We start from the raw sequence: 25,965 nt of genomic DNA, 5'->3' as shown, positions 1-25,965 counted from the left end.
ATTAGTTAGCCCCCACAGAATAGGAAGGTAACAATTCCTGGAGTGGTTTCTGAAATAATTATATTTAGAGACTGGAAAACTTCCTGCAGTCCCAAGTAACACACCGTGGTAGTGGGCAGGCACGACACAATCTTGAGGCTACATGTTGTTCAGAAAGCAGAGACCACAGGAAATGATCCTTGGCAAAGGCGCTGTTTAATGTAGACGCTGGAGGAAGTTCAACGGAAAACACTTATCAGAAATTTCCGTCCAGAGAGGAGATATGCTGTTTTAAGGGAAAATGCCAATATTACTCAGCAGACCAAGGGCAAAGGAAATAGGAAATGGGCTAGAGAGTTCTCTGAAATAATCTGCCACTGAAATGTGAGAAAACATACTCGTGTGTTGGCAATTCTTTTATTTTAAAGCCTTCCACAACTCAAGATCCTTTTGCAGCATTGTGCCATTATCAGAAAGTTGGTTACTTCCAGTTGAAACTTCTTAAAGGTAGGATAAAGAGCTTAATTTTGTTCCTATCCTGACATATCATTTGCATGCTTATTATTTGAGCCTTTGGAATAACTCACAGAAAACCATGAGTTTATGACAGAAAGAAGACATCTTAGAAACGTCGCAACAGTTGACTTTGCTGCTTTTTACAGCTTGCAGAGAAACACCTATGATTCAGTCAGTCTTTTAGGAGTCTAGATAAAAGGGCAGAGTACACCTCTGCAAAGGGTGTCACCTCTGAGCCTGCCAGTGTTGGGACAAGGGGTGGAGCAGCCCTTTCGGTAGCAAATGCAGAGAAGAGGAAACATGCTCCTCATGCAGCACTAAACCTCTGTGTGGGTACAAAAGAATATTGTGCTTTGAACTGTATTTTTAACCTTGAAATACTTGACTACACAGGCACTAAGTATCAAGAATGCCTTAGTTACAAATAATAAAGCTGATTGTATGAATGAAGACAAAATATATGCTTATTAACATTTAATTATTGGTATTTTTATTGTAATATTATCAAATGAGCAGAACAGTAAGCCCTTATATAGGGAAATATAGTAAAAAACCCTGCCTGCAGCCATATCTTTTATTCTCTGCTTAAAACACAAAAAAACAAAACCTAAAACAAAAAACCCCAAAAAACAACCCCCCACCAACTTTCTCAAAGGTAAAAATGAATGCTAGAAATCATAGCTGCTGCAATTAGAGTTGCATTATCTTTTGGTCTCTGGTATCCTTGAGTTTTTATTCAAGAGAACTTGTAGTAATGCCCTCAGTTTGACAGATGCTTTCCAAGCTTATCTGAAAACACAGTGGGAAAGAGAGAGAGAAGTACATTATATGGAATATTCACACTGTTTAATTCCAGATACCAATATTATGAAATAAAATGCTCTAAATGCCTCAGCGGAAAAGAAAGGCTCCTCCAGAGGGTGATTTAGGGCAACTAAATTAGGCCCGTTGTTCTGAAGTGCACTCAAAAGGCTTATAAAGCTAGGCAAAGTGAATATGTCCTACAACGTCTGGTATCAAGAGTACATAAACACATTGCAAGCCAGGAAGAAGCAATGCGCTAGGAAAATAATCAGCATGATTGCAGTCTTGCACTCAACTGGGTGCTTGTCTTTGTATACCTTCTCTCCTGTCTCCATTGTTCACTGTTCGTATCTTTGCTCTCACACTACCTTCTGGCTTAAACTACAGTACTATGTGTTCCTTACCACTTCCTTAACTTCTAACATAGATAAATAAGTGACTTCATCAAAAAGCATTCAAATAGATAGTGTACTCGGATGCCTAAATGCTTATAACATTTCTGAAGTAGGCTTTAATTTACTGTACGTGAATAAAGTGTATCTTTATAAAGCGTTTCCTCAGTGAGGAAAAAACAGTTTAAAAGTATCTCATTCATAAAACGATAACATCAAAAATGCTAAAATGACCATGGCTGATGCAGATTAACGTGACAGTAAAACAGGAGGAATGCAACAGAATTGAAGAGCAGGGCACAAGTACAGAAGCAATTCAAACTTGTTTTGTTGGAAGAGAAAAGCACAAAGAAATTACATAGACTAGTTGGGAGATGTGATCACATCATCAAGCATTAAAGGTGTTCTCAATAGCTTTGGTTTTATTTCTGTAAGTCATTTGCTTCACTTTGCAAGACTGGGAAGACTGAGAGGAGTTCCCTGAGTCGTATGGGCGGATCTCTGGGAGCGCACCGATTGTGCAGGGCATGGATGTGCCCTACAGCCCTGAACCTGCCCACTGCACACACTGGGGGACTGACTGGAGTGTTATAGTACTGGCTTGTTTTCCAGCATTCCTTTGCAAGGAAACTTGAGTGCACAATCGAGCAGGGCACTGCAGTTTCCTCTCATGCAGAAGCAGGATGCAGCAGAGCATGCCTGGGGAGCAGCATGGGGAGTGCCTTAGGAGCTTCTCTGAAGTGTAGACTCGGCCTTTATCGCCAGTGTGTATCACAGCTCCACCACATCAGTTAATGAAAAGGATGTTGAAGTAACATTTATACTGCAATTTGTTTGTTGTTGCTGTTTTTAATTAATAAATAAGTCAAATGTCTTGGCAGGGAGGAAGGAGTTAAAAAAGGGAGAATATATATACATATTTGAAGAAAATAATCCTTCCAAGTTACTTCCAAGTTTCATGACACTTGTATATAATCAGAGAGTTCTATCTTTTTTATACACTGGGTATCTTAAAGCTATGTAGGTAGTGATGACAGCTAACTATTCATATGCCTACGTGAAGTGCGAGATCAGAATCAGATAAATTTCTCTAGCAGAGTTCATAACAAAAAAACCCCACCACCTTGCTGGCAGTGTCAATACAAAGCACTAATCTTGCCTAATTTTCTTACACAGTAGACCTGACCCCGGTTGGATCAGGTTTGGAGACTAAATTTGGGAATATCAAGGGGAGGAAGTTTGTAATCCTCTTCCTATAAATATTGCACAGATAACTGTAGGTTTAGGTTCAATTGTAAGAGCCACCAATCTGGTGGTTTATTTTTAAACAGTTCATTATTTCTACTATTTAATTGTTGGCAGATATATTGTGCCACCTACTGAAAAACAGCCAGTATATTATTGCTTTTTAGTCCTGCAATTAAGAAAAAGATTTAACTATTTTTGTTAAAATCTCAACTATCTCAGACTGCAACAAGAACATATCACCTTTACTCACACTTGGAGTTTTACTGTCAAAAACCTAACAAACAAAAAATACCTCTCAAAAATACTTAGCATAGAGCAAGATAATGCATCATGTTAAGTATCAGTTTCTGCAAGCACCATATTTAATAAAACTTCTGTATTCATACGAGCATACTCTGAGGCAGGAAAACAAGAACTAAGTAACTACCTGTCTAGCTCTTGGGTAACACCATTTTCCATTTGGAAACTGCCTGTTAACACAATTGCAGCCATGAAAAGCAAGATTCCTCAACATTCTGTCTGTTCTGATGAAACATAATCGATTTAAACCTTTATGGAGTCAAGTATACTCTCTGTAAATATAAAGGGTCAAAATAGGCAGTGATGCTAGGATACGTGAAACAACTGAATCCACAGATGTCCATTTAGGAGAACAAGAAACAAGTTACTCTGGGGGCACAGAAAACGAGTAATCTTATAAGTGAATAAATAATAGTATACAATACACATATGTGATATACAGTTATTATAAAATTCCCAGTTAAACTCTTTTTACAATATGATTCTATCCTATACTCGTACTGAATAAAATACCTTAGAAGACATCATCCTATATTTGTCTTATAATGATACAGCTAAAGTATTTTTAAAAGTATTAAAGGGCACTAAATTGTCATGGCATCCTACACTTTATGCTGGACCAAACTGTGCAACACTTATTTTGCACAGCGTAGCAGTACCTACTTTGCCACAGACTATACAAGGATAAAGCAGTCCTTAGAGTCACTATGTGTTCAACAGCTATATTCAGAAGTTTGACACAATGAGTCTTCAAAACAACCAGATGAGGCAGGATTTAATTATTTGACTTCAATATAAAAAATTAAAATTGCATAATCCAAAGCGTGCAACATTTGAATGTTTTGCTCAGAAAAGGAACAGGATTGTCTGCTTTTTCTCTTATGAAAATATGAAGTCTTTACATCAAACTTTGTTTAGTACATGCTGGATAATTATCTTGTCAAATAATAAGACAGTGTCACTTTTGTTCCATTAGTGAACTGAGGTTACTTAAATTACAGGGGAAACGTCCAAGGAATAATAATATCTGGTAACACCATCCCTTGGAGGATTTTTGGTTTTCTTTTCCTCTCTCTCTCTCCATTGCATATGCAGTGTAGAATTTTTAGACAGAAAGGCCCCCAAATTTAGCCCACAGACTGAAGTGTGAATACCCAGAAGGGAAAATCAGCTCCACCAAAGTCTGTATGTCATATTATATTTACAACCAGATCCAACTGTATGATGACTGGTATAACATAATCTAGATCAGGCTCACTGAACAAGGTCAATGGGATGGAAGAACTGGCATCCCTCTCACTTGCTCTTACTGAGGAATATATACATGTATCTGTTACAGCAGCAGATAGTCTGGCCAACACTGTCATTTCTCCCTGTATGCAAGATCCAACATAGCACCTTTTCTCAAACACTCTGGAGTGTATACTACAAATAACTCTGTACTATAAATAACCTGCAAAAATATGCACTAAAAAAATTTCAGTATCTTAAAGCAGCAGTTTGCCTAGATTTGATGAAACTCTAGGAATTCTTAAATATATGACATTCTCTGAACTGAGCAGTGGGCTAATTTTACTCTGTAACTCAACTTAAAGACAACCAGTGCTGGATCAGTATAAATAAAATAAGCAGATAAAGCATGATTAAAGATTACAACATTTTTAAAGCCCTTTTAAAACTAATTTGTAAAGTAATAATATTCATAAATGAGTGGATTTGAAAGTCACTGAGAAAGGGATAAACCCCACTAACTGCAGCAATCCTGCAGATCCTGTTTCTTAGGGCAACCCTGGATTGTCAGAGTGTATTTCATGGGTCTTTGCAATTACATGTATAACAATTTAAATCATGAAATCATTCAGGCTACAAGGGTCTTCTGGAAGTGCTAGCCCAGACAGCCTAATCTTCCTGTTACAGCAGCGTCAGCTATGGACTAATAGCTAAAATGAAATTTTAATAAAATAAGATATAGAGAGATGTATGAAAATAGCAGCAAAATGATGACATTGCAATAGATACTGTCAGATTTTCAATTAGCAACCTTTAAAAATCGCTGGCACACATTTACCAAAATTAGGGACAAGAATGTTTTCTCTAAAAAGTCTGAAGTCAATGTTTTTCCTCTTTATTTATACTTTTAAGAGCATAAGAATTGTTAAAGAGAACCAACAGTTTACCTGGTTTGCAGTCTTGCAGAGGAAAGCAATATGGTATCACACAGTTCAGACTGAAGTACGGAGACTTGTATCTCTTTGTGACTTATCTCAAACGTAAACAGTCTGGTTTACCAATACTGTAGAAAATACCCCATTTTAGATGCGGTCTGAAAAAGATTGATCAATGTTCCTAGTAGAGTGAGACGTTCTCCCTGTTCTTTGAACTACTTAGGTCATGTGTCTGGGAGAGCAAAACAGTTTATGACTCTCACAGGCAACCTGGTACAAGAGGATTTGGTGTAGCTTTACTGTCTGATACAGCTAGATAGAAAGGAACATCAATGCTCCCCGCCCCCATTCCCCCCCTTCCCCCCCAGCAAAATCCAAAGAGAAAAGCATACTGCAAAGCAAATAAGATTTAAGCTTTTAGTTCAAGGGATTTGAGTATCTTGTGGATAACTGGCTAGCTGAAAAAGGTCTCATAGACATAGTCCAGCTGGCTGGACAAAAATGCACATCGCTCTCAGCTTATCTGAAGTAAAGCAAAAGTTACAAAATAACAGGAAGACTGCAGTGGGAAAAGAATGTTGCAGGTGGGAACAGATAACTACAGAACAGAAACTAGGGGCGGACTTGATATTTAGGTAACTAACCAATAATGAGCTTAACTTTTGTAATATGTATGAGCTAATTATAACAAGGCATAAAAGGTGACTGTAAGGGACAATAAATGAAGTCTGCTGATCACTCATATTGAGTGACTGTGTCTTCCCTCCGTCGCGACAGTATCTTAACTTTATAAAAATGGTTTTTTAACAATCAGATACTCAAAACTTGTATATTATAATCCAATACTCTCTTTCAGTTCCAATTTTTGCTTTTTTTCACTGTGCCTACTGTTCATGCTGTCAACACTTCTCTGTTTCATTTTGGTGTATCAGCATTTGTAGAATTATAAAAAAAATGTACTGTATCAAAAAGCCTGAGACACAGAATCTTGTATAACAGCTTATATTACACTACATCATAATGGAAAAGAACATGTGACACCATTACCAACTTGCAAGAGCTGATGTAACACACATTAAGTCTCTAGATACCAGGAGGATATTGAAGCTACTCATGGAACACAGCAAGCAAATTGTATGCTATTGTTTAGTGATAGTCAAAAATAATGGTTTACAGCATGCAAGATAGCTCGTTGCAGATAAATAAACTATGATGGCTAAGAACTTTTATACTTGTGAAGATATTTTATCAAGTAAATTGAAATACGATTAGATCCTATTTGAATTTCCATTCTTGTTTTGGAAGGCATAATGAAAAAGTGTCTTTTTAAAAAATAATAAATTTGTCCACATGCCACTTTTGAATGTTGATTTAATCCACTCATCAATAAGTCACCAAAGTGCTTTTTCATTTTCAGTACATAACTATTCAGTGGGACTTCAGGTTAAACACTTTTGAATTCTCTGAGAGGTGAAAATCACGATGATATATCTATTTACTTCCTTTTCCCTAACAATGTAGTTAAACTAACTCATTTTTCTCAGCAATCCACTGTTTTTCATTCAGACTACAAAAATTCTTTCCCACCCCACTGGCTCCAAACCTTGTCATTCCGAATCACTCAGGACATCGCTCAACATGCCTGCCTGTAGTACTGTAATGTCTTTCTATTCACTGTCTTTCTCTGCTTACCTGGCTCATTCTCTGTATCAGTCTTGTACAATCTTTCCTCCTTTCTAGCAACTCCTCAAAGGCAACAGGCAGCTTGCAGAGGAGTAGAGGAGTAGGGAGCTGGGACAGAAACGTAACATTTTCTGCACACTTCCCAGTTTTACAAACTCCTAACGGTAGTAAACCATTTGGTATGACTGAAGTGAACAGAGATGCTGAGAGTGGCTGGCAATGAGTATCTCACTATGTAACAGTGTTAGGAAGAAAAAATGCTGTAAAGTTGAGCTGAGGTACAAAACACGTAAGAAAGGAGTTCTACATAACCCTAGAAAATGTCTGGAGGCTTTTTCTGAAACATGGTTTTCAGTATTGTTTCAGAAATTTTGTTCTTTGCTGACAGCAATATTCCTACCATTTGGAGCACAACATTTACTATTCATCTTTTACTCAGTTATTCTGAGTTATTATTATTCTGAGTTATTCTAAGTTATTCATATTTGGTTGTTTATTCATCTTCTATGGATTACAGCCTTTCACTAAATGTTAAGTAAGAATTTGAATGTATAACTTAGTTTCCTAAGTACCTATCCAGTACAAAACCTCTATTAAAGGAAAAAAGAAAAAAAAAGACCAAAAAAAACCCCTGCATGGTTTTGGAGAATAGTAGATCAAAGCTGCCTGTGAAAAGGAATGATGTCTTAATAAGAGAACTGGAATTGCTTTCCAAAGGCCAGTCTTAATTCTTTCTTAAAATTCATATATGGAAGTAAACTCAGGTCATGCTTCAAGTAAGTTATTTCAGCAATTAAGTTATGAAGTCTGAGTATTTATCTAAAAATACTAACACGTGACCATAAAAAGCTTAAAACTGACTTATTTTAAATCCTAATGCATGACAGAGTATTATTTGAGATATTCAGAAAAAAGGGCCACGAAGATGAATGCAGTATTGCTGACAGTTTGATGACAGATATTTTGTAATATATCGACTTTAAAGAATTAATTTTTACTCTGACTTTGCTGCACGAGAAAAGCTGTAAACAATCTGAGCTCTCTAACTACGCATAGTGCAAGAGCTCATTTATTTGGTCATAAACATTTTCAAGATTTACACAAAGACATCATGTTAGAACTGGAAAACACAGGAAATAAAACTACTATCTCCATTTCCATTCCTAGTAACAAATTCTTTTGCTAGCAGTGAGATCAAATACATAAAATGTGCATAATGTAACCTACTGAAGACACTAAATGATTTAACAGCAAGTTACGAACTTGGCTCTTTAATACTTACTCTCATGATAAAATTGTTTTAAGAGCTCTTTAGGAAGACTAAGGCTATTTATAATATAAAATATATTTAACTAGGCCTCTAGTGCTAATGCCATTCTTACAAGCAGTATTTTGATAAATAGTGTCTCCCTTTCAGTGGTTATGTACAGCAAAAACCTAAAACTCCAGCGTAAGGTATCATAAAGAAACAAGCTTCTAATCTATCCATTAAATAAAAGATTTCACTGTAACTACTGCATGAGTTTCTGCTCCTACTTTCACTTTTGTCCTAGTAGATGCTCCAATTAACAAAAGACAATCTGCGGTTTAAAAGAATGGTGTTCTATCGCTTTTTTTCATATTGTAAGTGTATGCAGAATTAAACTAATGTCCCACTGCTTTCCGTTGTCTGCAATTATTTTACATTCAAACTTCTTTATGTATAGGTTCTTTCCACGGAGAATTTGGCTAGTATTATTAAAGTCAGGTTGATGCTGATGAAGTTTTACCAGTAAAGTGCCTCATCTCAGAATTTTGAAAATTTGTCTTAATATGTTACTCTGGATGATAAAGGACAGGGTCATTTGACAGCCTTAGATATTTGACTTCATTCATCAAAGTCAGATAAAAATTATAGTAAATGAAGAAGGGTAAAAATGTCGCTGTGTTTCCTTATTTACTAAAAGACCGAAGTAATCTATGTCATATGAAATTTACTTCCTCATTGTAATTTGTAATTCAGTAGCATGTTCATGAAGAAGGGAGATATTTAAGTCCTGTATTGCTTAACTAGATACTGAAAATTATTTTGCTGGTATCTGTTACTGAATTGCTGAAAGAGAATTAGCTTCCAAGAGGAATCAGTTGGAGGCCTTATTTGAAATTCTAAGAAATAAAGCCAGTCATTTAAGGAACCTATAAATTTTCCCTCCATATAATATCTCAGTGATGCTTGTTCAAAATGTATTTTGTTTGAAGGAGTATTTACTAGATAAGAAATAATAATTACATGTCTTTCATCTGTTTGGTTCATCTGCTTTTACAGTTAATTTCTCTTTCAGCATTTTAAATGACTGTCAGTACTCTTCATGCTGTAGGAAGCATTAAGTCAGAATAGCTTTATAAATGTTACAACTGTATTTTAAGAGGGGCCAATAGGGTTGTTATTATTATCATTATGTTGTAACAGCAAAAGAGCTAGCTTACGTTTAAATAGATGTGTTCAGTTTAGAAAACTCACGGTTTGGAAACAACTTATTTTAATGTCTTTTTGAAGCATAACGCAGACCCAGGAAATGGCAGCACGCTCATGAAACCATTACCACCTGTCCCATGGTTCCCCTCATCTCATTTGTGCCCTGCTCTGAGAGTTCATTATCATCACACAGAATTAATGTGCTCTGTTCTGCTGAACTCACAACACAATATGCTGAGCACAAAGCTCTGTGAACAGCTCATGGCTGAGCTAATGAATCCAGCCTTTCAGCTGTTCCAGTGTTTACGGTGTAAACACAACCCAACTGTCCCCTTGTCCTTGCTTTGGCAAAGGATGTTAAGCATCAACGCAACACTAACTTCTAAACCTCATCCTGCTCCTTGCAGATCTTTTTCCCCTAAAACCTACTCCTGCTTTTTTGTAAGCTGTCTGGGTTTCTGTACCTCCTCCAACCTGGCCTGTTTTTAAAAGCCAAACAGAAGTCTCTGTCTCAGTAGACCTTTTTTAAAAGCCAAACAGAAGTCTCTGTCTCAGTAGACCTTTTTTAAAAGCCAAACAGAAGTCTCTGTCTCAGTAGACCTTTGTGTTTTTTAAAGTCATTGTTCACAAGCTTGCTATCTCTGGAAGACTGTACAACAGTTTCCTGACAGCCTGTTTTGAAGAAGCTTCTCCTTTCTCCAATTTTTCTCTCAGCACCTTGGTAGATTTATTTCATAACTGATTACATTAGTGTTCAATTTAGACACTTCAAACTAAAAAAAAAAAATCATTAGAAAGACTTACTTTCAACCAAATCTTATACAACAAACATTATTACTGCATTGAAGGACAGTACAAACCTGGCAACAACTTCTTTACAAATTATTCTCCATCTAGCATTATATGCCTTTGAAATTGGAATGATTAACCTGAAACATGAGAACAGACTACTGTTTCTTTCTTGTCAGAGATATAATTTTTATAAATTAACTATAATAGTTTTGGGGGAAACTGTTTTCAAAATGCAATATTTATCTATTTTACTTATATGAAGTTACTTCCAGAAAGTAAGACAAACTTTTGTATTTGTTCCAAATGCATTTGTATTATTTAAACAAACACTAATAGCTAGTTTATAATTTTTGTGTTTTAAAAAAACTCCAATTAGGTTTCACAGCATTTCCTATTTAGAGAATCACACAAGCCTCAAGATACTGTGTTTATAAACAAGGGTACAGTTATTAAGAAGCAGCATCTGCAGGTTATTGTACTGAAATGCACAGTGTAGCTAAAAATCTGTTTTTAACGGTCACTGGAATGAAACCAAGAGTACAGCTTGCCTCCTTGTGGCAAATACTATCAAATAGGTACAGAGGTGTCATTTTTTTTCCCCATTTTATGTATGGTTTAGCGATCGGAAAATGAAGTGTCCACCTCTGGTCTTTTGCTTTGGAACATACTGGGCTAGTGACAGACTTTCTCCTTAACACTACTGACTGTGAAATATTTCAGTACTACAATCACTGCAGAATGACCTTGATGAAAACCAACTGAAAACCCAGGACCACTCATTCATTGCATCCCCTAGAGGACTTTTGTCTACCATTTCAGTCAGCTTCAACTTTGGAGAACATCCAGCTGCTATACCAGGAGGTGGGCAGTGCTGCAAATGGAGCTCCAGGAACCTCCAGTTCATAACATCCTTAAATAGAAAAGCCTTCACTGACAGATACAGACCCAGAGAAAGATGGTTTAAGATTTCTAGGATTATTAGTGCTGTTATCAGGATTGGTAATGCTTCCTTCTGGTTTTCTTTGCATTCTCAGGATTGAAGGAATGGTAGTAAGGGCAAAATTCCTTTTATTCAGCCAGATATATCCCCAAAATAATCCCAGGTATTAACCTGTTCAAGGACAGAAAATCCATCATTTTTTGCTGATGTCTAACTTAAACAAAGCTATTTAGGAATACTTTTGTCTGGAAACAAGCATGGCAATGGACCCGTCCAAATCTCTCCTCACTATTACAAATCTGATGGGCTAAATGAATGCCAGACATAAGCCTACTAAATGAATGCCTACAGAAAATGCCAGTGACTGAGTAAAAATTATTTCTGAGAGCAAAAGAACTGTTCCCTGGACTACGTCTTTGTTTCTTTGTCACCCATCCCTCTTGGTATGCGGGGTGGGGGAAAGATATCAGTGTGTGGTGCATGGGAAAGGGCGAGTCAAGGAAGACTGGAGGAGTCCTGTGAGTACAGGGCTGCTAAAAGCCTGTATAAATATAAAAGCAAGAATGATAATCGGTTATGTTTGGAACATTTAAGTATTTCTTGAATGAGATCCATATGAAAAGTTGAAAACACAAGTCTTGCAAGCCATGAGTTACAAGCCCAAGTCCCTTCTGAAAGATCTGTTAATCAGGAAAGCAACTAGGAGTATCATCCTGAAATCAGTTGAAATTGGATCTCTTTACAGCACAAAACAGATTAATGGTTTGCAGCAGCAGTTATTTCAAAACCCCTTCCTTAATTTCCATAAAGCAATTAATATTCTGAAAGAACGTTGTCTGGTATATTGGTGAAAATATAATTAACAAAATAAACACAGAATTTACATCAGTATTTGTTTTGATAAATAACAAAATGTACTGAGGACAATGTTTTTGGAATAAATTGTTATTTGTTTTTTTATGGATGGCAGGAGTTGGCCTAAAAGCTTGATTATCATTCAGGATTTTAATTACAGCCATAGCAACAAATGCTTGCAAATTCTAACAATAGCTGTTGAGGTTTTTAGTCTTAAACACACTTCCCTCATTGTAGGCATATTTTTTAAAAGTATTTATTGTTTAAACAGCAATCCACCCTACCTTATAGTGCAGGACATCCCTCAGGAAGATCAATAAAATCTTAAACCTAAGGGGTTTGACCAAGGCTGACCAGGAGATAAACTACAGATGATGCTCAGAACCAAAACAGTTTAGTATGAGAAACTAAATTAAATGTTAAAAAATATCATGGTAAAAATATTGCCTCTAAAATGCTATGTGTTTTAAGCTGTGTGGAGAATTAATGGCTTTCTACTCCTGAGAAGCGATAGAAGCCTCTCTCCAACTTGTCTATGGCAAACCCACAGAACATTTCACAGTCACGTACTGTTTCCATGTCTTTTAAATGTCTTTTTTTTGTTGACATCCATAATGATCATAATTTTCAATACTGTTTGTTCTATAGTAAAACCTGCTGAAGTCTAATATTCTCCACTAAAAGTACATTAGTAATTAATTTTCTACCAGTTGATACATTTTAGCAGTGCTTAAAGCATTAATCTTTAGACTCAGATGAAAGTCAATAAAAAATAGCAGGATTTCTTGTATTGGTACTCCAAGATATTTTGTTAGCCATCCTTCTACTTAGTTTGGTTTTGTTGGCTTGAACAGTGTCAATGTAACTAGAAAAAAAATTATAAATAACATTTCTGAAGTCAAGGAGGGAAGGATTTAAAAAATAAAGAAACCCCTGATATTTCCTTTGCTATGTTTTTTCAACTTAAATATGAAACATTTGTTGCTTTCATATGTATTTTCCAGATTGTGCTTAGATCTTTATTCTTGATCTAATTATTTTTTGCCAGATTATGCATTTATAAAATGTACATGGCCTACACCCAGGAATCTCAGAACTACAAGTTCCTTTATTTACTTTTTTTAATAGAAGAATTCAACACCTTTTTTTTTTTTTTTTGGGGGGGGGGGGGGGGGGGGCGTGTCGTTAAACCAATAGCACCGCACAGTGAAATCTGCCTTGAGTTTCTCTTTTCAGTCCATAAATTTCAGTCTGAAATTAGACAGAAACATAAGACTTTGATTTCCTTCTGTTCTTATACTATTTTTCATTTGCTTTACACCGACCTGCTTTAGAGTTCTCGTTTTATTCAAGTCTGTCTTCAAACTACTGAGCAACTCCGTCACAGGGTATGCCACTGTGAGAACTACAGGATGGTCACTGGGCGCGAGGCCAAAGGTGTCCTCTTGCAGCGACCAAAAGCAGGTATCAGGAAAGTGTGCAAGAGCAGAGCAAGCACACAGCTCAACATCCCCAGAGCTGGAAACGGTTTCTTGTGTTTAGTAATCCCAGTGCTTCTCCCTCTGTAAACTTGTCCAATCTTTCTTTAAGCCCATGTTAACTTTTACCATCCCTAACACCCTGTGGTAGAAGTACTACAGTCTAACTCCTTCTCATATACAAACCCCATTTCCCTAGTTCTGAATCAGAGCAGCACACAGTATTCAAGGCAAGTGAACCATGCATTCATTCCTTGGCATAATGTTTTCTTCTCTATTTCTTTTCAAATAATTTCTAATTATGTAGAAAATAATATTATTATTAATGTTAAAGATTTTATCTTTTTTGCCATTTTTGTATTTTCATGGGATTATCATCATAACCCTGGATCTTGCCTCTGTGTAGTAATACACAACTCAGAGCCCATCACTTCATCATTTGGTACTTCTCTGTATTGAATCCTATGTGCCATGTTATTACCCAGTTACTGAGCTTGCTGACTTTTTGTTCAAATCTATAATTCTTCACCATTAGGCCCTGACTTTGCTATCCTGCTACTGAACATCATCAGGAAATGTTAACAACTTTTAATTCAAATCCTTCTCCCAATTGTTATAAATATGCTAGAGAGCAAAGGTCGAAGCACAAAGCCTTATGTAACTACTATAATTTCCTCCAAGGTTAAAAATGACTCCAACCTCTTGTTTCCCATTTTAGCCAATTATTTATCCATTTATGTACTTTCCTTATCCCATTGCTGTATAGTTTCCTTAAAACATTTGATGATGATCTTTGTCAAAAGCTTTTTAGGAATCTATGTAAACAAGAACATGCTTTCTGAATGCATCAAAAAACTTATGTGTATTTTGGGTCATAATTTCCCTTCTTTCCAATTACAGCAAATTTATTCATGTGTGTACTTATTCTATTTTTGGAAGTAATTCTTCTGACAAAACCATGAAGTACATAGGCCTGTATTTCCCTGAATCTAAAAGGTCTCAATACGGCATGTAAAAAATAAAGCAGTCTAACTGTGCAATAGGGAGCAGAGAGTATGACAGATAAGCAGCAAAGTAGCGGACTGATTAATAAGCAGGATGCCTGCAGTCTAGTTATACACTGACATAGCTCTCTGTAAGAGTTTTCTGTTGTTAAATACAAGAGGATACGCAGACCAGGAAATATCCAGATGTGACACTTGGAAACAGAAAGCAGCAGCTGTAAACACATGGAATCAATAATTATTGGTGCTTGTGTGCATGCTTAATCTAAGGATAAATGAGTAATCAATCAGAAACGGAGATGTGCAATAGGTCATAGCAGGTAAGAGAACAGAGGAAATGAAGAGTTGTAGCCTGGCTTCTCTAGCTTATGAAAGGTAGGACTTTCAACACGGTTCATCAGTCACACTGTAATTATTGCTACCTCAGATTCAACATCAGATGAATGTATTTCCATGGCAAATCCAACCCTGAATCAGGTTCTACTGTTTCTTTAAGCCTACCTAATTTTTTCCTTGAAAAACTTTTTGGAAAAAACCTGACATATTTGAGCAAATGTTTTAATGATACTTAAAATACTGGCATCTAGACACTCTACAGGACTACCGAAAGAAAGAGTTGCGGGGAAGAATGCTATAATTCACTACCAAATGATTTTGGGAGCATCTTAGAATAGTCAAACAGACAAATGCAACTAGAAGTGTTTTTGTTCTGGGCTCTGTCAGAAAGCTGTGTTGCCCTCCGCTCCCTAGCTACAGGGTTCATATTTATTATTTCTTTTCCAGCTTTGTCCATTACTCTCTATTGACATTTCTATAAGCAGTCAACAGAAAGATTTTTTTTTCCCCTTTGTTAGGCATCTTTCCTAAATATCAATTAATATCAATTTCTATTTAGACTTTTTTTTTTTTTAAGAAATCACTGTCATTTACATTGTTACTCCAAAAAATACTATTGTATTTTAAAATGTCAAAACTTTGCAAGAAATCACTGCTTTCTAATTAGATCATTTCTAAAATGTCAGTACTCATCAGTGCTTCAGCAAATATGGACTGGTACAATTCTCACAGCTCTAAGTGCTAATGCTTTTAGTAGTATATGACTGTCAAAGAAGTCCTTTGGTCATAGGAACAGCTAATCTAGAAACACATTTAGAAATTGTCTCACATAATATTTTCTGGCTTGGAGGCATTCAAGCATACTCCCTTGAATCAAAAAAGTAAATAGGAATCAAGGACAACTCAGCTTCTCCTTTGACTTTCATCTGGACAGGGCTAGGTTCTAATGCCTGAATTTTAGAGAAGATGGTGAGAGATGCTACCTTTGTTAAGATGAAGCTATTCCTGCTGAAATACAATACCTGCTTCTTCTAGTTACAATTTCTGTACCTTTCAGAGAGTTCTTACTCTATCATGTGTGTAAATCAAGTACAGCTTACATATATAATTGAATTAACATGAAATTCTCAACAAATAAAAAACTACCTGTAGTCAGACTTCCGAATAGAACCCTTGGTAGAAATGCAAAGATGGCAAGTCAAATACTTGCTCTGAAGTACCTGAGGTTCTCACTCAAAGTGCTGTTTTCTCACATATCTGAAACTCAGGATTCCTTACCACACAGAAAGATGTCTGACATCTATCTACCCACATCCTACTATAACATTATGAACCCCTTTTATATTCTTTTCGTTTTAATTTAAAACATGTTCCTGAAGAATAAAACCCTCCCTTTTATCATGCCGGTTTGCTAAGACTGTGATGTTTCTTTCACCATTTATTATTGAAATTTAATAGCCTACAGATGCATCATAATGAACAGTAGCTATATACAATCTATCTTCAGGCTGTCCTACAAGGTGACACAAAGTCTTTACTTCTAAGTTGTATAAAATTGTCTTTCTTACTGAGCTGTAAGGTATAAAATGGTTCATGTTTTGGCAGCTTATTTAACATGCTTTGCTAACTTCACAGGCAGTTTTGTCTTTGGCCATAAAGCAGTGTAACTGGAGTCAACTAGTCCCAGAAGGAAGAAAATAACAGAAATAATGATATAAAAAATAGTAAAAATGCATACACTATAAAAAGACAGAAAAGAAGCACTATTTTGTAAACAAATAAATAAATAATCATTTCAAGTTTATGCTTCACTTTTCCTCCTGCAACAGCTCTATCATTCAATGTAATTTGCTGAACGCTCTTGTTATTCTAAGCCACATACCATGGCTGTGTCACAATTTTCCTGTCTAATTAAATAGAAGCAGCTTTCTGACTCATATCCAAAGAGGCATTGCAGCCTTGTTAATACACTCTCACGTGCGCACATGTTGGAAAGGCTTTCACTCTGAAATAGCCTTTTATCTATTCTCACGTGGCTAAGCATCTCACACCTATGTCTGCATTTCTTTTTTGAGAATTCCCCTTTAACCCTTAGTTCTATATTTCATATAGTCTTGAAAAGCAATCCTGAACATTTTCTTTCATGGGAAGTTTTTTATTCTGTATATGACTTAAACTGGAGATTTAAGATTTTGCAGGGGAAAACAAACAAACAAACAACTTGACCAGAAAAAGCAGCCTATAGCTAAATTGATCTGAAAAACTGTTTCTGTTGTGCAAGAGGCAGTATTAAAGAAAATGCTTCTTAAAAGTAGGAGATAAATGTGGAGCCATCTCCATCAGATAAACAGTATATGAAAGGATATCAGTAAGAAGTAGTATGCTAAGCCACAAAATATTAGACTTAAATGTTCAGACCTGTAATTATGCTTCATGATAAAAAAGGTTTGCTCAAAACTCTTAAAATCTAAGTATTCAAGTAGCCTGTGTATCTTGATTTTCTCTCTAGTAATATCTCAGGGTTTATGAGGATTTTCTCTGAATGTTTAATGTAAATATAACAATAGGTTGTATTTAAAAAGGTATTCCTATGAATCTGTTCTTGAAGTTGTAATGGTTTCATTGTATACACAGTACAGCGATTACTGCAAAAATATGACCAGAAAAGGGGGGGAAATAAATGAAAAAAAAACACTTTAATTTTATTACTGGAGACAGTTCATTTTACACAATGAATATTTAGGAAGATCAATGAAAAATAATGTGTAGTCCATTTACTGTTTTAAAACTGAAGTTCCCTACACATTTAAAATACTGCTTTGTATACAACGTCAATATTTTGGAACAGCTGAGTAGCTTTCATTATACACTGAAGAGGCCAAGACTTTCAAACTGCCTGTTTTTTTAATCTTTCGTCCAGGAAGGAAGAATCTGGTATTCAGAACACACCAAACATAACATCTGTGCTTGTAGGTACAGTGCCCAGAAACATTCTCATTAAAAAACAGACCAGAATAGAAAAAGCAGTATTTGTGCCTGCTTTTCATACAAAACTAAGTGGTTAAAGCATTCTCCCCAGGTGTGATGACCTGTTCTGTGCTGCTTTTATCCTGATGCAAAGCCATCTTCCTAGGGAAGGCTTGTATATAACCAGATTAGAAACTGCTCTGGGGAAAACATCACCAGCGTTGCTGTAGCTAGATCAATGCACAATCAAGTGTATTAAATGGACAAGGAAAGAAGCAAGGCTTTCTGCAGTCATGGTGCTTATCTGGGAGAGGTGATGGACCTTTTCCACATTTATCTTATGATTGCTTAATAAAATACAGATTCTTGGAGAGCGGATAGGAACCTACAGAACACTTCCAAGACAATTCTCCTGTCCACTGAATCAAGGAATTACACTTTTCAACTACATACCTACTCTGGCCCAATATTGCTTATTTTTGGTAGCAGAACTGTTTTAATTGGAAGGTATCTGAGACCAAATCTAATCATGTACAGTACTTTTGTAGGAGAGGAGAACTTAAGAATTCCAATTGATAACCAACTCAAGGCTGTGACTAATTACTTACAGTCTTATATGATGTGTCCAAGAAAACAGCCTAACATGTTAGCCAGCATGAGGAAAGAGTTCCCCTGGTAAAACTCCCTCTTAGGTAGCACTCCATGTGTATGAAAGGTGCACTTTGCAGTCCAAATAATATTTAAGAGGAATAGACTTTATCTGAAATGAGGCTGATAACAGCTTCCAAGGAACTGCCTGCTTCATAGAAAAATGAGACAAAACAGCAAGGATTGTTCACTAACTGTACTCTAAATTCACAAAGTGAGATGGAATGGCAGTTAGAAGGTGTGGTGGTTTTTTTTTCAAATATAATGATGGTTCCTAGCTTCAGGAAACTTTGAACATAACAGATAAAATGATCAATCTGCAAAAAATATGTTGACTTTTCTCAGATAATAAACTCCTTTTCCAAAATATTTTTTTTTTTTAAACTAAGAATCAATGTATCATACAAGAGGATTGAATCAAAGTTCTAACATGGTAGATTCACACAAATATAACAGGAAAAACAGATCAGATTGCAAAGCTTAACTTCAATTTGCATCTTTTGTGCAATTTCCACTTCAAAATCACAGTTTCATTGAACAAATTAAGATTTACTCATTAAGTACCATCAGGTATGAGAAACTTGGGAAATAACTGAGACTATTATGGAAAAAGAGAAAGAAATAATATGCAATCTTTCATATTAGTTAGCATCAGTGTTCAAATCCCTCTGCAGCCATTGTCATACATTATGCAAGTGTTATAATGAACTTGTATACAAATGTTAATTAGAAATTTCTTGGAAGTTTTAAGAACAGGAAGTATTAAGTGAGCTCTTACAAACCACATGTCCTTTTCCTAGCATGACTTACTGACTATTTATTCAAATACAGCTACAGGAGAATCCCCAATATGGATCAAATTTGGATCGCCCTGCTCATGCACTGAAGACTAAAGTTCAGATGTAACTTAAACTGTTACGTACAGTTATATTAGGCTCTATATGTGGCTGATACACCTTAAAATAGTTTTATATAGTTTTCTAAATGTCCATGCCAATCTGTTAGGAAATACCTTTGGTAGTACCTGTTTACCACGTTCTGTTTACCATGAAAAGCTAACTTATGGGAAGCATGACTAACAAAAGTAATTTAGAACTAACTGGGCTCGGTAACGTCACGGTCACCGTAGAGAAAGATGGCTAACTCAGCAATATGCTGGACATATCACTAACAGCTCTATGCTAACTCAAATATGGATTTATTCCTATTTACTAAAGTCAAATACAAACATTCTTCCAACTCAGATTACCAAACTATGTCAGCATGACTTTACTTGTCAATACTTTGCATAGATCAGCACTTCTCACATTCTTGTATAACTGTCCATTTTAACATTTGCCTTGGTCTCATCTAATTTCTTTACTATGCAAGGAAAGACATTCCTTTTGAGTAGTCCCATGAGTGTTAATTACTTGCTTAACTAATTTCAGTAAAGATAGGAGTCAGATATCTACCAGATCCAAAGTCTTGTCCACAATTAATTAAGCCTATGGAAGAGATATTAAAAGCTGTGCTACTGGCTAAATGTTCTCAGCAGTCTATATCCATGTATGTTTGCTGTCCCCACTATCACTGGTACACCAACCATCATCACCGTGAAAAGAAAGAGCTTTAGGTATATCTAAAAAGGCTTTTATTTCCTAGGCTTCTTTTGTTTATAGGTGGGGTGTTTGTTTTTTTTTTTAAACAAAGGCCAAAACTAATCAAAGAAACTACAAATCCCAATATATATCTCTGTATCTTACTCACTAAAGCGAAGAATTTAGAACATGGAGATGGGAAGCAACTCAGGAAGCACGAAGCTTCCTGTTGCACATTTGCAGCACATGCCAGTCACTGTTCCAACCCTCTATGTCATAGTAGTATACTTAGGAAATTGGTGTCTGCCTGCTGGGTAATCTGGCCTATAGTAATAAGAAAGCTTTGCAGTTGACACTTGCTTACATTGTAGAAAAAAAAAAAAAATCCTTAAATAACAATAAGAAAGAATATTTCTGAGTATATAAATTAACTTAATATTTCAATTCTAATCACAAAATCACAAAAAACCTTATAGATCATGTCTACATTTAGATGTAAAAATATTTACAAAGAAAGCAATGAACACAAAGAATAACATACATTTCCATTAAATTTCAAAGCATTGCGTGCCACAAGTTTTAGCATGTTCTCTGCTTTTAAACACATTTTCTCATACATAGAAACAGTGTTTTGAACCATGTCCTTCAGAGAAATCTAAATTAACAGGTCAACGGACGTGTTGTTAATACCTAACATGTTAACATAGAATCATCAGCCCAACCAAACCCAAGGGACTTCTTTAGACTACATGGAGAGAAAAAAAAAGCAGATTTCATTATTTGTGATTTTATACAATGGGTGTGTATGTCTGAATTAAAATATTGCTGTATTATTTCCATCTGCTTATATACTGTATATATTCCTTCACAGACACACTTAATTGACGGAACAATTCTACTTGGCTTCAGTGATTTTATAATTTGTCGTAACCACCTCACTAGCTGTTGAGGAGACAGACTTCTTCCTCATATTGCCAAAACAATCCTATGAAATATGGTTTGTTTTAATTAAAGTATAATTAATGCCTCAAATTTTAATTATTTCTGCTGTGATCTGGAAATGAAAATATTCTTCTGCCAGAATAATACATTTAATATGAAATGGACACGCTTAGTATTAATACCCGCTCTTTATCAAGTTCAGTAATGAGTTCTTTTCATTGAACAGGCAGCATTTGGAAAAAAAAACCACCCAAACCAAAACCTACAGCTTTTCTGCCTGTCAGAATATAAATGTAGTTGCTGAAAATGGAACTTAATTCATTTTACATGGCTTGTAAAAATAAAACTGAAATCTGTTTTTTTGAATGCTAAAGGCTATCTTTTAGATTTTCCTTTTTATCTAGTGATGTCACTTGGAAAAAATATTTCATGGTTAACAGGCATGGAATGTTGAGTGACATGTTGACATCAAAATATTTTTGCTAAATGAACTTGTTTTAAATTATAATTCTTTTTTGGAGGGATGTGAGAAGGGAAAATTCACCAATGAATTAAATCCAGAGCACTTCTTTCTCTTTAGAGTAGTGATCCCATGTCAGGTTACTTAGAAAATACAGTGGAAATATTTATTACACAAATTGTTAAGTGAACTCATAATTTGGCTGTAAGACACCATCATTGTCAAATATAACATGGTTAACATATGGTTTGCTACTGATGAGCAGAATTTAACAGCTGACAAAATACTGGAGCCGGGGAGGTGGGGAAAAACCCCAGTTCAGTCAGTGTTTACCAGTTTACCATTAGAGAAGCTTATATTTTTCCCTTTCTGAGCTTGTTAAATATTGTTCATTTAGAAAGAAAAAACCTATACCTTTCAAACAGATAAATAAAATAAATTTTAATAGCCAGTTACAGAAATGTAAGATTCTAAAAAAAAATAAATAAATAAAATCTAAGATCTCCTAATGGCACCACCAGTTATCTGCTGGTGTGCTGCTTTTGAAGATTCATGGAGTTTAAGTGGTGTGTAATCCTTTCACAATATAACAACATGAGACATAGTTCTAGCTGGAGTAGTTAATTCAGGGTTTTTTACTGGCCAAAATTCATGGCTCAAAATTAATTTTGTGAATGGGAAAAATATGGTATTTCTACCAGTTAGAATGAATAAGGAATATATAAAGGATTTATAACACACAGTCTTTTCTGTACTAAATCAATGATATAAAAAACCCCGTGTGCTATTGTTACCACCACCTTCCTTTCTTTCTTCTCATGCCTTTGTTTCTGTTTACCTCCTTGGGATTCCTTCATTTACTCCCAGAGGATAAGGCTTAACAATTAGAGCTAAAATGAATTCAAACAGTGACTGTAAACATTAATTCTCCCCAGGTTCAGAATGAAATACCAATATATGTAAAAAAACCTTACACATTCAGAAAAACAGAACTACAAACATATGCAGTGACATGTGCCTTAAAATGAACAGTAGAGTTATTTTATATCCTGAAATAGTTTTAATTTTTGAAGACAGAAAAACATCTTAAATGGTAGTAGCATCATTAAAAACCTGGCAACCTAAATTATCAAATGCTAAATATTAAAATTTATCACAAATGCAACAAATACAAACCTAACACAGCCCAGCAGTAATCTGTATTAAACCCAGATTACCTACTGTCTTTAATAAGAACTTTTCCTATAGGTACTGAATAAATGTGAGAATTGCAAAAATAATTGAAATATTCTTGGACATTTGGTTTAAAACTTGAATTTGTTCACACAATGAAATGCAAATATTACATGGAGACATATTCCATCTGCCTTAGTGTGCAAATGGAAAGTTTTTCTCACCTTGCTCTCCTCCTAAAACTGCTATGGCACCTGAAAATCTTCACTATGTCAGAGCTGGCTCAGATCCCCAGCAGTGAAGCAGCAAAATGCAGGTTCATTGCTCCAAAGCTGAGGAGCGGGGGCCTGTATGGTAAGGGATGGGAACATGCTGAGTGTGAAGCCAAAAATGACACTCAGATAGTCCCAGTGCAAAGTAAGAAGCAATTACTGTTTTTCAGTAAGCCTCCCCAGCTCTCGGAGTCACCAACATAAGTGCAGGCAAAGACAGCGGCTATATCAATTTGGCTTTACAGCGCTCTCATAGGCCACCTTTCACAGGGTTATTTTGCTGTCCCAAACAACCTCAGCCTCTGTGAACCTGATGACTTTTCCCGTCTAAAACTGTGTCCAGAGAACACCAGAACTCAGCACTACTTTCATGGTTACATGGAAAGGCGAGTGATTGCATGGAAGACACATCTAACACAGGAGACTGCATTTAGAAGCTGTTTTGCTCATCCCCAGTGCAGAGGGAAAGACCTTTGCTCTCTGTCCATTATTGAGATGTCCTGCACTTTCAAGCTGTACAGCTACGAATCTCCCAGACAAAACACTACATGCTGTGCCCTGGGTATAGGATGAGAGTTATTGAAACTGCTATAGAATCTTAAATAGCAAATTTTAAATGATAAAATAACTGTTGTTATACACGCATTCAATTATGAAAGCTGCTAGATTTGGCAGCCTTGCATTGGCTCCTATGAGACAACAAGTCCATTTATTTTGCCATGTGTTATTCTATATTATAAACCTCCCTAATATGAAAGACCTCTCTCTTAAGAAAGGCTAAGAAAAGACAGGCTTACCAAGGACTGCCACTCTCCTTTAGATCCCCAGCTGCCCAATGGAGCAATGAAGATCCATGCATCCAGTTTCCTAACAAGCACAAACAAAATTTGTGGTAGAGTGTCTTGTAGTTGGTGGGTGAGCCACTTCAGCTATGTAGTAAACAGCCGATTTTGAAAATGATTAAAAAAAGGAAATAAAAACTCTGAAAGAATGACTGATCTAAGCAATGCAATTTAGAACATGCCAGCCCTTGGCTTCTAATTTTGCTGCTTTATTTAGTGTAAGAAGCCTTCCTGGGTCAGCTGGAGGTTCCTTTGATATTAGGCAAGCAACTCTGATCAGCTGCTGCTGAGCCCCTCACTTTCAGCATCAATGCAGCAGCATGGTAGCAGTATCCCTCATAGCACTGGGACCCCACAGGGGCTTGCCAAATCCAGAGCAGCTTTCAGTAGGCTCAAAATCCTGCAGTGACAAAGGTGAATTAACTCCTCTGCTTACCACTGTTTCAGTAGAGCTAAGGTATAGCTCTATACCTTAGAGGTATGTAAAATTCTATTTTCATAATATCTTCCAGATAATGATTTCAGAAGAAAGAAAAGAACTATTGAACTTTTTTGCAGATTTTGCTTCCTGCAGAATGAAGGATATAAAACTAAGACTACATCTGCTCCTCAATAACTCAGAGAAAATATTACAATTTTGATGAGTGCTCATCACTAAGGTTTTTAGCTTCCAAATAACAGAAGTAAATTGAGAAAGAAATTCAGGTAGAATTCAGGTTTCATTTGTTCAAAAGTGTTTAAAAGTGTGAAATCCAATGAAATTTCCTATCCCTTCTACTATCGGATACCTTCATATCAAAAGTCAAGGTTTTATTTTAATTTCTTCTAAACAGCACATGCCATCAAACAGAAATTCTGCCAGTAATCCAATACATAACCTAGCAGTCTCTCCCAATACATAACCTAGCAGTCTCTCAGCCTTTAAGCAGTAATCTTGTACTAGGTTTGAAAGTTAAATTCCCAGAACTACTCCTCCACACACAGATAAGCCACGAATTTATTTTAAAATATTGAAGTTTTTATATATATAAAAACATATATGAAAACATATGTAATATAAAATACATTAATATATAAATTAAATAATATACATTATACATATATAAATATTTCAGCTTGATAGATGTAGAACAGGAAAGTCAAATGATTGAAAAAAGATAGAATCTTACTGGTAACTCAGTTGACTCCTCTTTTACTCTTGTATTATGGATGAACCATAAAAAACAATGTCATGAGAGGTGGCATTTTATTAAACGGTGCCAATATTAACTAGATCATGAGACAAACAACAAAGGAATTTGTGTAAATATGAACCGAACCTTGTTCATATCATACCACTGAATGAAAAAAAAAAACATTCAAGCAAAAAAAAAAAAAAATTTTTTTTGCTGGCAGCAATAACATCTTATTGGAAGCTTTGATGCTTGTGGCAAATCGTATCAGTCGTCATTAATTAGAATGTCAGTTTTGCATTATTTGACACGCATTTCTAGTTGGGGCTTATTTTCTCTGCACAGTTTGACAAGTGTATCACAGTACAAGTATTTCAAAACCAAGAAACAGTTTAGGAAGCAGTCACAGAGAGATGCAGAGCAGTAAGGGATTTGGAATAACTGCTTCACACAGAAGTCTGGAAAGTAGAATGCCAAAATAGATACAAATATTTCCAGAGCAATAACAAGCATGCATACAGAAAATGGTCCTTAAGATGTGGAAACCTGGGATATGAGCACAAGTCATGTAATTCATTCTGTGACTTTTCAGTTTTCTTTGTGGCCAGCACTGTGCTTATTTGTGAAATAAAAGCAAGAAAGAGCAGACGATACTGTGAACTGTAGATGTTAAAAATTGTCTGGACTGAGGATACCTCACTAAAACCAGCTGGCTAGATTTAATAAACATAACGCAGTAGTAAAGGGGTGGCCAACATGCAGCCCTTAAGGTGCATGTAACTCACAGCACATCTTCCAGCCCAGCCTGGCACCCTGGAGACGGGTGCAGCTGAGGCTGGTCTGCTGGGCAATCTGCACCTCCTGCTGCGAGAAGTGACTGAGCTAACACTGGCTGCTGAGGCCATTACTGCTGTGTTACCCTGAAGTCTGTGCTAATTTTATACCACAGTGGGACTACTGCT

General features: G+C 35.9%; 1 protein-coding gene across 2 annotated transcripts in view; it reads left to right on the top strand.

Annotated features, from left to right (window-relative positions):
* Window positions 1-318: 318 nt before the first annotated feature.
* The window catches only part of KLHL4 (kelch like family member 4), a 95,336-nt gene continuing 69,689 nt past the window's right edge, over window positions 319-25,965 (top strand). The window contains exon 1 of one of the 2 annotated variants that reach the window (XM_027785682.2): window positions 319-486. The gene's annotated coding sequence lies outside the window, so the exon portion shown is untranslated. The remainder of the gene's footprint in view (window positions 487-25,965) is intronic. The other variant, XM_027785684.2, reaches the window with a different exon arrangement.

This window comes from Falco peregrinus, chromosome 13 (assembly GCF_023634155.1).
Source record: "Falco peregrinus isolate bFalPer1 chromosome 13, bFalPer1.pri, whole genome shotgun sequence".
In the NCBI taxonomy this organism is placed as follows: Eukaryota; Metazoa; Chordata; class Aves; order Falconiformes; family Falconidae; genus Falco; species Falco peregrinus.
The sequence above is the reverse complement of the archived record's forward strand: the minus strand, read 5'-3'. Positions and strand labels throughout refer to the sequence as shown.